Raw genomic sequence first — 18,691 nt, 5'->3', positions numbered from 1 at the left:
GAACTCCACTGACTATAAGACCTTACACTCTACAGGAGAGAAAGGACCCCGCTGACCATAAGAGCTAACACTCTACAGGAGAGATGAGACCCCACTGACCATAAGAGCTTACACTTTACAGGAGAGAGAGAGGACCCCACTGACCATAAAAGCTTACACTCTATAGGAGAGAGAGGACCCCGCTGACTATAAGAGCTTACACCCTACAGAAGAGGGAGAGAGCACACCACTGACCATAAAAGCTTACACTCTATTGGAGAGAGAGGACCCCACTGACCATAAGAGCTTATACTCTACAGGAGACAGAGAGGACCCCACTGACCATAAGAGCTTACACTCTACAGGAGAGAGAGGACCTCACTGACCATAAGAGCTTACACTCTACAGGAGAGAGAGGACCCCACTGACCATAAGAGCTTACACTCTACAGAAGAGAGAGAGGACCCCGCTGACCATAAAAGCTTACACTCTGCAGGAGAGAGAGGACCCCACTGATCATAAGGACTTACACTCTACAGGAGAAAGAGGACCCCACTAACCATAAGAGCATACACTCTACAGATGAGAAAGAGGACCCCACTGACCATAAAAGTTTACACTCTACAGGAGAGAGAGGACCCCATTGATCATAAGAGCTTACACTCAACAGGAGAGAAAGGACCCTACTTACCATAAGAACTTACACTCTACAGGTGAGAGAGGACCCCGCTGACCATAAGGGCTTACACTCTACAGGTAAGAGAGGACCCCACTGACCGTAAGAGCTTACACTATACAGGAGAGAGAGTACTCCACTGACCATAAGAGTTTACACTCTACAGGACAGAGAGGACCCCGCTGACCATAAGAGCTAACACTCTACAGGACAGATAGGACCCCACTGACCATAAGAGCTTACACTCTACAGGAGAGAGAGTACTCCACTGACCATAAGAGCTTACACTCTACAGGAGAGAGAGAGGACCCCACTGACCATAAGGGCTTACAATCTACAGGTGAGGGAGATTAACCCACTGACCGTAAGAGCTTACACTCTACAGGAGAGAGAGAGGACCCCGCTGACCATAAGAGTTTACACTCTACGGGAGAGAGAGAGGACCCCACTGACCATAAGACCTTACACTCTACAGCAGAGAGAGAGGACCTCACTGACCATAGGAGCTTACACACTACAGGAGAGAGAGGACCCCACTGACCGTAAGAGCTTACACTCTACAGGAGAGAGAGGACCCCACTGACCATAAGAGCTTACACTCTACAGCAGAGAGAGAGGACCTCACTGACCATAAGAGCTTACACTCTACAGGAGAGACAGGAACCCATCGATCATAAGAGCTTACACTTTACAGGAGAGAGAGGACTCCGCTGATCACAAGAGCTTACAATCTACAGAAGAGAGAGGACCCTACTGACCATAAGAGCTTACACTCTACAGGAGAGAGAGGACCTCACTGACCATAAGAGCTTACACTCTACAGGAGAGAGAGAGAGGGCCCCACTGACCATAAGAGCTTACACTCTACAGGAGAGAGAGGACCCCACTGACCATAAGAGCTTACACTCTACAGGAGAGAGAGAGGACCCCACTGACCATAAGAGCTTACACTCTACAGGAGAAAGAGGACCCCACTGACCATAAGAGCTTACACTCTACAGGAGAGAGAGGACCCCACTGACCATAAGAGCTTACACCCTACAGAAGAGGGAGAGAGGACTCCACTGACCATAAAAGCTTACACTCTATTGGAGAGAGAGGACCCCACTGACCATAAGAGCTTATACTCTACAGGAGACAGAGAGGACCCCACTGATCATAAGAGCTTACACTCTACAGAAGAGAGAGAGGACCCCGCTGACCATAAAAGCTTACACTCTGCAGGAGAGAGAGGACCCCACTGATCATAAGGACTTACACTCTACAGGAGATAGAGGACCCCACTGACCATAAGAGCATACACTCTACAGAAGAGAGAGAGGACCCCACTGACCATAAAAGCTTACACTCTACAGGAGAGAGAGGACCCCATTGATCATAAGAGCTTACACTCAACAGGAGAGAAAGGACCCTACTTACCATAAGAACTTACACTCTACAGAAGAGAGAGAGGACCCCACTGACCATAAAAGCTTACACTCTACAGGAGAGAGAGGACCCCATTGACCATAAGAGCTTACACTCAACAGGAGAGAAAGGACCCTACTTACCATAAGAACTTACACTCTACAGGTGAGAGAGGACCCCACTGACCATAAGAGCTTACACTCTACAGGAGAGAGAGAGGACCCCACTGACCATAAGGGCTTACACTCTACAGGTGAGGGAGATTAACCCACTGACCGTAAGAGCTTACACTATACAGGAGAGAGAGTACTCCACTGACCATAAGAGTTTACACTCTAAAGGAGAGAGAGGACCCCGCTGACCATAAGAGCTAACACTCTACAGGAGAGATAGGACCCCAATGACCATAAGAGCTTTCACTCTACAGGAGAGAGAGTACTCCACTGACCATAAGAGCTTACACTCTACAGGAGAGAGAGAGAACCCCTCTGACCATAAGAGTTTACACTCTACGGGAGAGAGAGAGGACCTCACTGACCATAAGAGCTTACACACTACAGGAGAGAGAGGACCCCACTGACCGTAAGAGCTTACACTCTACAGGAGAGAGAGGACCCCACTGACCATAAGAGCTTACACTCTACAGCAGAGAGAGAGGACCTCACTGACCATAAGAGCTTACACCCTACAAGAGAGAGAGAACCCCACTGACCATAAGAGCTTACACTCTACATGTGATAGAGAGGACCCCACTGACCATAAGAGCTTACACTCTACAGGAGAGAGAGAACCCCACTGACCATAAGAGCTTACACTCTACAGGAGAGAGAGGACCCCACTGACCATAAGAGCTTACACTCTACAGGAGAGAGAGGACCCCACTGACCATAAGAGCTGACACTCTACAGGAGAAAGAGGACCCCACTGACCATAAGAGCTTACACTCTACAGGAGAGAGAGAGGACCCCACTGACCATAAGAGCTTACACTCTACAGGAGAGATAGAGGACCCCACTGTTCATAAGAGCTTACACTCTACAGGAGAGGGAGGACCTCACTGACCATAAGAGCTTACACTTTACAGGAGAGAGAGAGGACCCCACTGACCATAAAAGCTTACACTCTACAGGAGAGAGAAGACCCTACTGACCATAAGAGCTTACACTCTACAGGAAGGCAAGAGGACCCCACTGACCATAAGAGCTAACACTCTACAGGAGAGATGAGACCCCACTGACCATAAGAGCTTACACTTTACAGGAGAGAGAGAGGACCCCACTGACCATAAAAGCTTACACTCTACAGGAGAGAGAAGACCCTACTGACCATAAGAGCTTACACTCTACAGGAAGGCAAGAGGACCCCACTGACCATAAGAGCTTACACTCTACAGGAGAGAGAGGACCCCATTGATCATAAGAGCTTACACTCAACAGGAGAGAAAGGACTCTACTTACCATAAGAGCTAACACTCTACAGGAGAGATGAGACCCCACTGACCATAAGAGCTTACACTCTACAGGAGAGAGAGGACCCCATTGATCATAAGAGCTTACACTCAACAGGAGAGAAAGGACCCTACTTACCATAAGAACTTACACTCTACAGGTAAGAGAGCACCCCACTGACCGTAACAGCTTACACTATACAGGAGAGAGAGTACTCCACTGACCATAAGAGTTTACACTCTACAGGACAGAGAGGACCCCGCTGACCATAAGAGCTAACACTCTACAGGACAGATAGGACCCCACTGACCACAAGAGCTTACACTCTACAGGAGAGAGAGTACTCCACTGACCATAAGAGCTTACACTCTACAGGAGAGAGAGAGGACCCCACTGACCATAAGGGCTTACACTCTACAGGTGAGGGAGATTAACCCACTGACCGTAAGAGCTTTCACTCTACAGGAGAGAGAGTACTCCACTGACCATAAGAGCTTACACTCTACAGGAGAGAGAGAGGACCCCGCTGACCATAAGAGTTTACACTCTACAGGAGAGAGAGAGGACCTCACTGACCATAAGAGCTTACACACTATAGGAGAGAGAGGACCCCACTGACCATAAGAGCTTACACTCTACAGGAGAGCGAGGACCCCACTGACCATAAGAGCTTACACTCTACAGCAGAGTGAGAGGACCTCACTGACCATAAGAGCTTACACCCTACAGGAGAGAGAGAACCCCACTGACCATAAGAGCTTACACTCTACAGGAGAGAGAGGACCCCACTGACCATAAGAGCTGACACTCTACAGGAGAAAGAGGACCCCACTGACCATAAGAGCATACACTCTACAGGAGAGAGAGAGGACCCCACTGACCATAAGAGCTTACACTCTACAGGAGAGATAGAGCACCCCACTGACCATAAGAGCTTACACTCAACAGGAGAGGGAGGACCCCACTGACCATAAGAGCTTACACTCTACAGAAGAGAGAGGACCCCACTGACCATAAGAGCTTACACTCTACAGGAGAGAGAGGGCTCCACTGACCATAAGAGCTTACACTCTACAGGAGAGAGAGGACCCCACTGATCATAAGAGCTTACACTCTACAGGAGAGACAGGAACCCATTGATCATAAGAGCTTACGCTTTACAGGAGAGAGAGGACTCCACTGATCATAAGAGCTTACACTCTACAGGAGAGACAGGAACCCATTGATCATAAGAGCTTACACTCTACAGGAGAGAGAGGACCTCACTGACCATAAGAGCTTACACTCTACAGGAGAGAGGACCCCACTGACCATAAGAGCTTACACTCTACAGGAGAGAGAGGACCCCACTGACCATAAGAGCTTACACTCTACAGGAGAGAGAGAGGACCCCACTGACCATAAGGGCTTACACTCTACAGGAGAGAGAGAGGACCCCACTGACCATAAGAGCTTACACTCTACAGAAGAGAGAGGACCCCACTGACCATAAGAGCTTACTCTCTACAGGAGAGAGAGAGAGGGCCCCACTGACCATAAGAGCTTACACTCTACAGGAGAGAGAGGACCCCACTGACCATAAGAGCTTACACTCTACAGGAGAGAGAGAGGACCCCACTTACCATAAGGGCTTACACTCTACAGGAGAGAGAGGACCCCACTGACCATAAGAGCTTACACTCTACAGAAGATTGAGGACCCCACTGACCATAAGAGCTTACACTCTACAGGAGAGACAGGAACCCATTGATCATAAGAGCTTACACTTTACAGGAGAGAGAGGACTCCGCTGATCATAAGAGCTTACGCTCTACAGAAGAGAGAGGACCCCACTGACTATAAGACCTTACACTCTACAGGAGAGAAAGGACCCCGCTGACCATAAGAGCTAACACTCTACAGGAGAGATGAGACCCCACTGACCATAAGAGCTTACACTTTACAGGAGAGAGAGAGGACCCCACTGACCATAAAAGCTTACACTCTACAGGAGAGAGAGGACCCCGCTGACTATAAGAGCTTACACTCTACAGGAGAGAGAGGACCCCACTGACCATAAGAGCTTACACTCTACAGGAGAGAGAGAGGACCCCACTTACCATAAGGGCTTACACTCTACAGGAGAGAGAGGACCCCACTGACCATAAGAGCTTACACTCTACAGAAGAGAGAGGACCCCACTGACCATAAGAGCTTACACTCTACAGGAGAGACAGGAACCCATTGATCATAAGAGCTTACGCTTTACAGGAGAGAGAGGACTCCGCTGATCATAAGAGCTTACGCTCTAGAGAAGAGAGAGGACCCCACTGACTATAAGACCTTACACTCTACAGGAGAGAAAGGACCCCGCTGACCATAAGAGCTAACACTCTACAGGAGAGATGAGACCCCACTGACCATAAGAGCTTACACTTTACAGGAGAGAGAGAGGACCCCACTGACCATAAAAGCTTACACTCTACAGGTGAGAGAGGACCCCGCTGACTATAAGAGCTTACACTCTACAGGAGGGCAAGAGGACCCCACTGACCATAAGAGCTTACACTCTACAGGAGAGAGAGGACCCCACTGACCATAAGAGCTTACACCCTACAGAAGAGGGAGAGAGGACTCCACTGACCATAAAAGCTTACAATCTATTGGAGAGAGAGGACCCCACTGACCATAAGAGCTTATACTCTACAGGACACAGAGAGGACCCCACTGATCATAAGAGCTTACACTCTACAGAAGAGAGAGAGGACCCCGCTGACCATAAAAGCTTACACTCTGCAGGAGAGAGAGGACCCCACTGATCATAAGGACTTACACTCTACAGGAGAAAGAGGACCCCACTGACCATAAGAGCATACACTCTACAGAACAGAGAGAGGACCCCACTGACCATAAAAGCTTACACTCTACAGGAGAGAGAGGACCCCATTGATCATAAGAGCTTACACTCAACAGGAGAGAAAGGACCCTACTTACCATAAGAACTTACACTCTACAGGTGAGAGAGGACCCCGCTGACCATAAGGGCTTACACTCTACAGGTAAGAGAGGACCCCACTGACCGTAAGAGCTTACACTATACCGGAGAGAGAGTACTCCACTGACCATAAGAGTTTACACTCTACAGGACAGATAGGACCCCACTGACCATAAGAGCTTACACTCTACAGGAGAGAGAGTACTCCACTGACCATAAGAGCTTACACTCTACAGGAGAGAGAGAGGACCCCACTGACCATAAGGGCTTACACTATACAGGTGAGGGAGATTAACCCACTGACCGTAAGAGCTTACACTATACAGTAAAGAGAGTACTCCACTGACCATAAGAGTTTACACTCTAAAGGAGAGAGAGGACCCCGCTGACCATAAGAGCTAACACTCTACAGGAGAGATAGGACCCCAATTACCATAAGAGCTTTCACTCTACAGGAGAGAGAGTACTCCACTGACCATAAGAGCTTACACTCTACAGGAGAGAGAGAGGACCCCGCTAACCATAAGAGTTTACACTCTACGGGATAGAGAGAGGACCCCACTGACCATAAGACCTTACACTCTACAAGAGAGAGAGGACCCCACTGACCATAAGAGCTTACACTCTACAGGAGAGAGAGGACCCCACTGACCATAAGAGCTTACACTCTACAGCAGAGAGAGAGGACCTCACTGACCATAAGAGCTTACACACTACAGGAGAGAGAGGACCCCACTGACCGTAAGAGCTTACACTCTACAGGAGAGAGAGAACCCCACTGACCATAAGAGCTTACACTGTACATGTGATAGAGAGGACCCCGCTGACCATAAGAGCTTACACTCTACAGGAGAGAGAGAACCCCACTGACCATAAGAGCTTACACTCTACAGGAGAGAGAGGACCCCACTGACCATAAGAGCTTACACTTTACAGGAGAGAGAGAGAGGACCCCGCTGACCATAAAAGCTTACACTCTACAGGAGAGAGAGGACCCCGCTGACTATAAGAGCTTACACTCTACAGGAGAGAGAGGACCCCACTGACCATAAGAGCTTACACCCTACAGAAGAGGGAGAGAGGACTCCACTGACCATAAAAGCTTACACTCTATTGGAGAGAGAGGACCCCACTGACCATAAGAGCTTATACTCTACAGGAGACAGAGAGGACCCCACTGACCATAAGAGCTTACACTCTACAGAAGAGAGAGAGGACCCCGCTGACCATAAAAGCTTACACTCTGCAGGAGAGAGAGGACCCCACTGATCATAAGGACTTACACTCTACAGGAGAAAGAGGACCCCACTGACCATAAGAGCATACACTCTACAGAAGAGAGAGAGGACCCCACTGACCATAAAAGCTTACACTCTACAGGAGAGAGAGGACCCCATTGATCATAAGAGCTTACACTCAACAAGAGAGAAAGGACCCTACTTACCATAAGAACTTACACTCTACAGGTAAGAGAGCACCCCACTGACCGTAAGAGCTTACACTATACAGGAGAGAGAGTACTCCACTGACCATACGAGTTTACACTCTACAGGACAGAGAGGACCCCACTGACCACAAGAGCTTACACTCTACAGGAGAGAGAGTACTCCACTGACCATAAGAGCTTACACTCTACAGGAGAGAGAGAGGACCCAACAGACCATAAGGGCTTACACACTACAGGTGAGGGAGATTAACCCACTGACCGTAAGAGCTTACACTATACAGGAGAGAGAGTACTCCACTGACCATAAGAGTTTACACTCTAAAGGAGAGAGAGGACCCCGCTGACCATAAGAGCTAACACTCTACAGGAGAGATAGGACCCCAATGACCATAAGAGCTTACACTCTACAGAAGAGAGAGGACCCCACTGACCATAAGAGCTTACACTCTACAGGAGAGATAGGAACCCATTGATCATAAGAGCTTACGCTTTACAGGAGAGAGAGGACTCCGCTGATCATAAGAGCTTACGCTCTACAGAAGAGAGAGAGGACCTCACTGACCATAAGAGCTTACACACTATAGGAGAGGACCCCACTGACCATAAGAGCTTACACTCTACAGGAGAGCGAGGACCCCACTGACCATAAGAGCTTACACCCTACAGGAGAGAGAGAACCCCACTGACCATAAGAGCTTACACTCTACAGGAGAGAGAGGACCCCATTGATCATAAGAGCTTACACTCAACAGGAGAGAAAGGACCCTACTTACCATAAGATTTTACACTCTACAGGTGAGAGAGGACCCCGCTGACCATAAGGGCTTACACTCTACAGGTAAGAGAGGACCCCACTGACCGTAAGAGCTTACACTATACAGGAGAGAGAGTACTCCACTGACCATAAGAGTTTACACTCTACAGGACAGATAGGACCCCACTGACCATAAGAGCTTACACTCTACAGGAGAGAGAGTACTCCACTGACCATAAGAGCTTACACTCTACAGGAGAGAGAGAGGACCCCACTGACCATAAGGGCTTACACTATACAGGTGAGGGAGATTAACCCACTGACCGTAAGAGCTTACACTATACAGTAAAGAGAGTACTCCACTGACCATAAGAGTTTACACTCTAAAGGAGAGAGAGGACCCCGCTGACCATAAGAGCTAACACTCTACAGGAGAGATAGGACCCCAATTACCATAACAGCTTTCACTCTACAGGAGAGAGAGTACTCCACTGACCATAAGAGCTTACACTCTACAGGAGAGAGAGAGGACCCCGCTAACCATAAGAGTTTACACTCTACGGGATAGAGAGAGGACCCCACTGACCATAAGACCTTACACTCTACAAGAGAGAGAGGACCCCACTGACCATAAGAGCTTACACTCTACAGGAGAGAGAGGACCCCACTGACCATAAGAGCTTACACTCTACAGCAGAGAGAGAGGACCTCACTGACCATAAGAGCTTACACACTACAGGAGAGAGAGGACCCCACTGACCGTAAGAGCTTACACTCTACAGGAGAGAGAGAACCCCACTGACCATAAGAGCTTACACTGTACATGTGATAGAGAGGACCCCGCTGACCATAAGAGCTTACACTCTACAGGAGAGAGAGAACCCCACTGACCATAAGAGCTTACACTCTACAGGAGAGAGAGGACCCCACTGACCATAAGAGCTTACACTTTACAGGAGAGAGAGAGAGGACCCCGCTGACCATAAAAGCTTACACTCTACAGGAGAGAGAGGACCCCGCTGACTATAAGAGCTTACACTCTACAGGAGAGAGAGGACCCCACTGACCATAAGAGCTTACACCCTACAGAAGAGGGAGAGAGGACTCCACTGACCATAAAAGCTTACACTCTATTGGAGAGAGAGGACCCCACTGACCATAAGAGCTTATACTCTACAGGAGACAGAGAGGACCCCACTGACCATAAGAGCTTACACTCTACAGAAGAGAGAGAGGACCCCGCTGACCATAAAAGCTTACACTCTGCAGGAGAGAGAGGACCCCACTGATCATAAGGACTTACACTCTACAGGAGAAAGAGGACCCCACTGACCATAAGAGCATACACTCTACAGAAGAGAGAGAGGACCCCACTGACCATAAAAGCTTACACTCTACAGGAGAGAGAGGACCCCATTGATCATAAGAGCTTACACTCAACAAGAGAGAAAGGACCCTACTTACCATAAGAACTTACACTCTACAGGTAAGAGAGCACCCCACTGACCGTAAGAGCTTACACTATACAGGAGAGAGAGTACTCCACTGACCATACGAGTTTACACTCTACAGGACAGAGAGGACCCCACTGACCACAAGAGCTTACACTCTACAGGAGAGAGAGGACCCCACTGACCATAAGAGCATACACTCTACAGAAGAGAGAGAGGACCCCACTGACCATAAAAGCTTACACTCTACAGGAGAGAGAGGACCCCATTGATCATAAGAGCTTACACTCAACAGGAGTGAAAGGACCCTACTTACCATAAGAACTTACACTCTACAGGTGAGAGAGGACCCCGCTGACCATAAGGGCTTACACTCTACAGGTAAGAGAGGACCCCACTGACCGTAAGAGCTTACACTATACAGGAGAGAGAGTACTCCACTGACCATAAGAGTTTACACTCTACAGGACAGATAGGACCCCACTGACCATAAGAGCTTACACTCTACAGGAGAGAGAGTACTCCACTGACCATAAGAGCTTACACTCTACAGGAGAGAGAGAGGACCCCACTGACCATAAGGGCTTACACTATACAGGTGAGGGAGATTAACCCACTGACCGTAAGAGCTTACACTATACAGTAAAGAGAGTACTCCACTGACCATAAGAGTTTACACTCTAAAGGAGAGAGAGGACCCCGCTGACCATAAGAGCTAACACTCTACAGGAGAGATAGGACCCCAATTACCATAAGAGCTTTCACTCTACAGGAGAGAGAGTACTCCACTGACCATAAGAGCTTACACTCTACAGGAGAGAGAGAGGACCCCGCTAACCATAAGAGTTTACACTCTACGGGATAGAGAGAGGACCCCACTGACCATAAGACCTTACACTCTACAAGAGAGAGAGGACCCCACTGACCATAAGAGCTTACACTCTACAGGAGAGAGAGGACCCCACTGACCATAAGAGCTTACACTCTACAGCAGAGAGAGAGGACCTCACTGACCATAAGAGCTTACACACTACAGGAGAGAGAGGACCCCACTGACTGTAAGAGCTTACACTCTACAGGAGAGAGAGAACCCCACTGACCATAAGAGCTTACACTGTACATGTGATAGAGTGGACCCCGCTGACCATAAGAGCTTACACTCTACAGGAGAGAGAGAACCCCACTGACCATAAGAGCTTACACTCTACAGGAGAGAGAGGACCCCACTGACCATAAGAGCTTACACTTTACAGGAGAGAGAGAGAGGACCCCGCTGACCATAAAAGCTTACACTCTACAGGAGAGAGAGGACCCCGCTGACTATAAGAGCTTACACTCTACAGGAGAGAGAGGACCCCACTGACCATAAGAGCTTACACCCTACAGAAGAGGGAGAGAGGACTCCACTGACCATAAAAGCTTACACTCTATTGGAGAGAGAGGACCCCACTGACCATAAGAGCTTATACTCTACAGGAGACAGAGAGGACCCCACTGACCATAAGAGCTTACACTCTACAGAAGAGAGAGAGGACCCCGCTGACCATAAAAGCTTACACTCTACAGGAGAGAGAGGACCCCACTGATCATAAGGACTTACACTCTACAGGAGAAAGAGGACCCCACTGACCATAAGAGCATACACTCTACAGAAGAGAGAGAGGACCCCACTGACCATAAAAGCTTACACTCTACAGGAGAGAGAGGACCCCATTGATCATAAGAGCTTACACTCAACAAGAGAGAAAGGACCCTACTTACCATAAGAACTTACACTCTACAGGTAAGAGAGCACCCCACTGACCGTAAGAGCTTACACTATACAGGAGAGAGAGTACTCCACTGACCATACGAGTTTACACTCTACAGGACAGAGAGGACCCCACTGACCACAAGAGCTTACACTCTACAGGAGAGAGAGTACTCCACTGACCATAAGAGCTTACACTCTACAGGAGAGAGAGAGGACCCAACAGACCATAAGGGCTTACACACTACAGGTGAGGGAGATTAACCCACTGACCGTAAGAGCTTACACTATACAGGAGAGAGAGTACTCCACTGACCATAAGAGTTTACACTCTAACGGAGAGAGAGGACCCCGCTGACCATAAGAGCTAACACTCTACAGGAGAGATAGGACCCCAATGACCATAAGAGCTTACACTCTACAGAAGAGAGAGGACCCCACTGACCATAAGAGCTTACACTCTACAGGAGAGATAGGAACCCATTGATCATAAGAGCTTACGCTTTACAGGAGAGAGAGGACTCCGCTGATCATAAGAGCTTACGCTCTACAGAAGAGAGAGAGGACCTCACTGACCATAAGAGCTTACACACTATAGGAGAGAGAGGACCCCACTGACCATAAGAGCTTACACTCTACAGGAGAGCGAGGACCCCACTGACCATAAGAGCTTACACCCTACAGGAGAGAGAGAACCCCACTGACCATAAGAGCTTACACTCTACAGGAGAGAGAGAGGACCCCGCTGACCATAAGAGCTTACACTGTACAGGAGAGAGAGGACCCCACTGACCATAAGAGCTTACACTATACAGGAGAGATAGAGGACCCCACTGACCATAAGATCTTACACTCTACAGGAGAGAGAGAGAGGGCCCCACTGACCATAAGAGCTTACACTCTACAGGAGAGAGAGGACCCCACTGACCATAAGAGCTTACACTCTACATGAGAGAGAGAGGACCCCACTGACCATAAGGGCTTACACTCTACAGGAGAGAGTGGGCCCCACTGACCATAAGAGCTTACACTCTACAGGAGAGAGAGGACCCCACTGATCATAAGAGCTTACACTCTACAGTAGAGAGAGGACCCCACTGACCATAAGAGCTTACACTCTACAGGAGAGCGAGGACCCCACTGACCATAAGAGCTTACACTCTACAGCAGAGTGAGAGGACCTCACTGACCATAAGAGCTTAAACCCTACAGGAGAGAGAGAACCCCACTGACCATAAGAGCTTACACTCTACAGGAGAGAGAGAGGACCCCGCTGACCATAAGAGCTTACACTGTACAGGAGAGAGAGGACCCCACTGACCATAAGAGCTTACACTATACAGGAGAGATAGAGGACCCCACTGACCATAAGATCTTACACTCTACAGGAGAGAGAGAGAGGGCCCCACTGACCATAAGAGCTTACACTCTACAGGAGAGAGAGGACCCCACTGACCATAAGAGCTTACACTCTACATGAGAGAGAGAGGACCGCACTGACCATAAGGGCTTACACTCTACAGGAGAGAGTGGGCCCCACTGACCATAAGAGCTTACACTCTACAGGAGAGAGAGGACCCCACTGATCATAAGAGCTTACACTCTACAGTAGAGAGAGGACCCCACTGACCATAAGAGCTTACACTCTACAGGAGAGAGAGGACCCCACTGACCATAAGAGCTTACACTCTACAGGAGAGAGAGGACCCCACTGACCATAAGAGCTTACACTCTACAGGAGAGAGAGGACCCCGCTGACCATAAGAGCTTACACTCTACAGGAGAGAGAGGACCCCGCTGACCATAAGGGCTTACACTCTACAGGTGAGGGAGATTAACCCACTGATTTTGGAGATGGAAAATGACTTTGTTACACAAACTGTTTTCAACTGGGTGCCGCTAATCAATGATGGTTTAAGTACTGGTCCTACTATACAAAGTATGATAATCTATAAGAGCTGTAGGGAATTATGGGAAGGCATAACAAAATGTGTTCTCTCTGATGATTCAGAAATGTGGAAAATTGTTCAAGGCTTTTATTTTGCAAACAGCGAATCAAATCGCAAAATGTTCTAATTCACGTGAGACCAGGCATCTTTGAAAATTTGACTTAAGATTGATTCTCCAGATCGATCCATTCATCTCCAATCAAAATATTAAAGTCTATAAAGGAATATCACACTGTGAAAATGCACAAATAGGCCATATTTAATGCTTTTCACTTTTTTTCTCACCTCATACCCCAAAAAATTATTACACAGCAAGCTGAAGTGCAGCAACATTTTGGAAATGTACTCCTTGTCAGGCCAGTCTAAAAAAGTTGGTTGAAAGGCTGCAGCATAGCTAATCAACAAGATTTTAGACTGTGGTCACTTCTGGAGCCATCACAGCCATGCTAAGAATTAGCAACACCGTGAGTGGCCAGCACTGCACTTGACCCGGCCTGTATAAAGGCCGAATCACAAGTGCGACCGCTACTATGCTCTCATTTGTGTAGTATTAGTATGCAACTGGAGTGAAGGACAGATAGCGACTAAGCGCTCTGCAAAAAAATCCTCTGTGTGTACTTTGCAACCCATATCTGTGGTAGTACTATGTTAAAAGCCGCTCTGCGTACTCTGCACCCACCTGCCTGTGGGAGCACTATCATTTAAGCATCTGTGTGTATGCAGCAGCCCCCTGTCTCTGGGAGTCCTGTCGCTTAAGCCACTGTGTGTCCTCTGCACCCCCACCTGTGGGAGTACTGTCCTTTAAGCAGCTGTGTGTGTCGGGGTGGTGATCTCCTAAAGTGAGTCCTTTTATGATTGCCTGTTCCTAACCAAAATATGAGCTGAGTGCTAGCTTAAAAGAGACACATCGAACACAGAGTTAGATGTACACTCCTTATTCAGCAGGCACATAACTGCTCTTTATTCTTAGAACAAAATAATCTTGAAACAGGCAGGAAGTGAGTGTTGTACAACTTCTTAACAACTATGGTGTTAGTCTACGATAGGTCGATTCCATCGTCACTCCATATTTGGTATTCAGTGTCTTCACGTCTGTATTCCAAACATTCCTTCCATAACACAGACACCATGTTGCTACACTATATCTGAACTAGCTTATTTATGGTTTAAGAATTGGTTTCATTAGCCACTCTCTCCTTAACATGTGTACTCAGCACACCCCTGCCTCTGGGAGTACTGTCCTTTAAGCCTCAGTGTGTGCTCTGCATCCATCTGTGGAAGTACTGTTGTTGATGCTGCTGTGCATACTCTGCTCCCTCTTCCTGGTTGAGCGCTGTTAATTTAAGCCGCTGTGTGTTTTCTAGTAGTCTGATAAATAAATAATTGGTGTCAGCCACCTCATTGCCATTAGTAGGCCAAATAAATAATTTTTCATGACCGCTGTGTGTTTTCTAGTAGTTTTGCAAATCAATAGATCACATCAGCCATCTCGTCCCAATTTCAAGGCCAAATATTTCTGTGATGTGGAATGTGAATGTCACGACATAGCTGTCGGGTGATCCAGGACCAGGGGCTTCTTCTCTGTCCCTATGTCTAGGGAGCAACCTAGCTGACCCTATTCTCCAGGATACTTCTGGAGGTGAAGGTGTCGGGGCCGCCACCCTTGGCCTATCTTCTGAGTTAGACTTCTGTTTGTTCTCTTCCCCCATGCAGGGAAGAGGGGCGCTATTGTACACCACAGTACACCAACCCGACAAACAAGGCTAAACAAATAAGAGCTAACAGAAAACTACAGGCATACAAAACAATTACTCACATATTACAGAGGAATGCACAGGGGTGTGAATGTAGGGGGAAAAACAAAAATAGAGGAAGGGAGGGAATTACCACACTTACTAATCATGCAACAGTCACAGATAACTCCTACAACACTTCTTCTCATATGAACACATCTCCCTCCTGAAGCAATGCAGCAAATGCTAGCTCTTACATGGATTTGCATCAGACCCCAGATTATAACAGGAACGGGATTGGCTAACTGAGCTCAGCTGCAAGTTCTGGGCTTTTTATCAAAATTCAGGTCAAAGTTGAGGAGGAGACCAGCGAGTGCTGCTGGGTGCTGTGTCTTCTACAAAATGGCAGCCACCATTTTGGAGAAGACACAGCGCTCGGCAGCGCTCGGCAGCGCTCGGCAGCGCTCACTGGTCCCTTCCTCAACTTTGACCTGATTTTTAATGAAAATATGACTGTCTGTGCCACAAATGGCTGCAAAAATTGACTATTAAAAGGATGCGGTAAATAATTTCAGGGCTTTGCAACATGACTCATTATCCCCTGTTCTGCCAGAAGAAATAAACACCATTAAAATGAAGGAGAAGTGCTTCTTCTTAGAGCAGGAGTGGGAGCAATCAGACACCGCGGTCCTCTCTGTTGCGGAATTCCAGTGACAGTAGCCGCCCTTGTATGAGGGACCTCCGGAACCTCAGGAGTGGGTGTGCCATGTGAAAAGCCCGAACCAGTCTGGCTACATAGAAATCATATGCTATCCTATCCTCGGGACCGTACCCCTCCAATGTACCAGATATTGAAGTGACCGACGACCAAAACGAGAATCCATGATTTCTGCCATCTGAAGCTCCAAGTTTCAATTGAGAATAACAGGAGATGATAGTACTGGTGATGGTATGGAGGAAGTAGCATATTTTTTGAGGAGAGATCGATGGAACATATTATGGATCTTAGGCTGGTTTCACCCTAGCGAATGTGTCCACAGCATAGGGATGCGTAGTTCTTTCCTTCAGATCTGCATACATGCGCATCCATCCTGCGTAAATATATTTTAAATTGTGTATGCATGGACATGCGTTGTATGCAGATGCGTTCCCATGTGTCGTTTTGACGTGCTCGCTGAACGCAACATATTGTATGATTGTGTATATCTGCGGTGTGTGTGTATATATATGTATATTTATATTCAGTATATATGCATGTACATACAGTATATAGTATGATTGTGTATATCTGCGGTGTGTGTCTATTGTGAGGCAGTTACCCCTGTTACAGCTAGGGGGTGCTGTTTGCTTTCCTCAGGATGCGCACAGAGGTGTAGTGAGGCCATGAGGGGGCTTTGTAGTCGCAGGTGTAGCTGTGATTACAATTGTTAAAAAAAGAGAGTTGAGTCTAAGGAGTCTCAGGTGAGTCAAGGCAAGAGTGAGGCCTGAAAACCCACAACCCACAGCATACACAGTGGTGCTGCTGTCTATGATGACTGGTCACGGATGTGGACAGGTCTTGTGCCCGGAGGTGAATTGGAGGTAGACTGTCCTGTGCCCGAAAGAAGGACTGACTGTGTCATGGCTGCAGACAGGAGAATGTCAAGGTCTGTGTACGGCTGTGAGTAGAGACTGTGATACAGCGGTGCAGGACAACCACGAAACAAGTCAGAGGAGGACTAGCATGTGTAGTGACTGTAATCTAAAGGATGCTGTTATGAACTGGTGTGAATTGAACACTGAAGTTATATGCATTTGTGTGGATTGGAACCCTTTTCTGTGTGAAGATAACATATTAAAGAAACCTTTATGTTTGAACTATGTGGGTCACTGCCTATTCACTGCTACCGGTGCACTATACTTATATATATATATATATATACACACACACAGTGGGTACGGAATGTATTCAGACCCCTTTAAACTTTTCAGTCTTTGTCACATTGCAGCCATTTGATAAATTCAAAAAAGTTCATTTTCTTCACATTAATGTACACTCTGCCCCCATCTTGTCTAAAAAACCCCCAGATATGTAGTAATTTTTGCAAGTGTATTAAAAATGTAATACTGAACTATTACATGGTCATAAGTAGTGTTGAGCATTCCGATACCGCAAGTATCGGGTATCGGCCGATATTTGCTGTATCGGAATTCCGATACCGAGATCCGATACTTTTGTGGTATCGGGTATCGGTATCGAAACAACATTAATGTGTAAAAGAAAGAATTAAAATAAAAAATATTGCTATACTCACCTCTCCGACGCAGCCTGGACTTCAGCGAGGGAACCGGCAGCGTTGTTTGCTTAAAATTCGCGCTTTAACTTCCTTACTTGAAGTCCCGGCTTGTGATTGGTCGCGCGCCGCCCATGTGACCGCGACGCGACCAATCACAGCAAGCCGTGACGTAATTTTAGGTCCTTCAGGATTTTAAAATTACGTTCCGGCTAGGGTTGAGCGAAACGGGTCGTTCATTTTCAAAAGTCGCCGACTTTTGGCTAAGTCGGCGTCTCATGAAACCCGATCCGACCCCTGTGCTTGTCGGCCATGCGGTACGCGACTTTCGCGCCAAAGTCGCGTTTCAATGACGCGAAAAGCGCCATTTCTCAGCCAATGAAGGTGAACGCAGAGTGTGGGCAGCGTGATGACATAGGTCCTGGTCCCCACCATCTTAGAGAAGGGCATTGCAGTGATTGGCTTGCTGTCTGCGGCGTCACAGGGGCTATAAAGGGGCGTTCCCGCCGACCGCCATCTTACTGCTGCTGATCTGAGCTTAGGGACAGGTTGCTGCCGCTTCGTCAGAAGCAGGGAGAGCGTTAGGCAGGGTCCACTAACCACCAAACCGCTTGTGCTGTAGCGATTTCCACTGTCCAACACCACCTTCGGTGTGCAGGGACACTGGAAGCTACATTTTTTTTTTTTCCCTCAGCGCTGTAGCTCATTGGGCTGCCCTAGAAGGCTCCGTGATAGCTGTATTGATGTGTGTACGCCACTGTGCAAACCAACTGCTTTTTTCAAAGCACATATCCTCTTGTTCCTTCCTTTCTGCACAGCTATCTTTTTTGTTTGTCCACACTTTTTATTT

This window comes from Ranitomeya variabilis, chromosome 5, assembly GCF_051348905.1.
Source record: "Ranitomeya variabilis isolate aRanVar5 chromosome 5, aRanVar5.hap1, whole genome shotgun sequence".
In the NCBI taxonomy this organism is placed as follows: Eukaryota; Metazoa; Chordata; class Amphibia; order Anura; family Dendrobatidae; genus Ranitomeya; species Ranitomeya variabilis.
The sequence above is the reverse complement of the archived record's forward strand: the minus strand, read 5'-3'. Positions refer to the sequence as shown.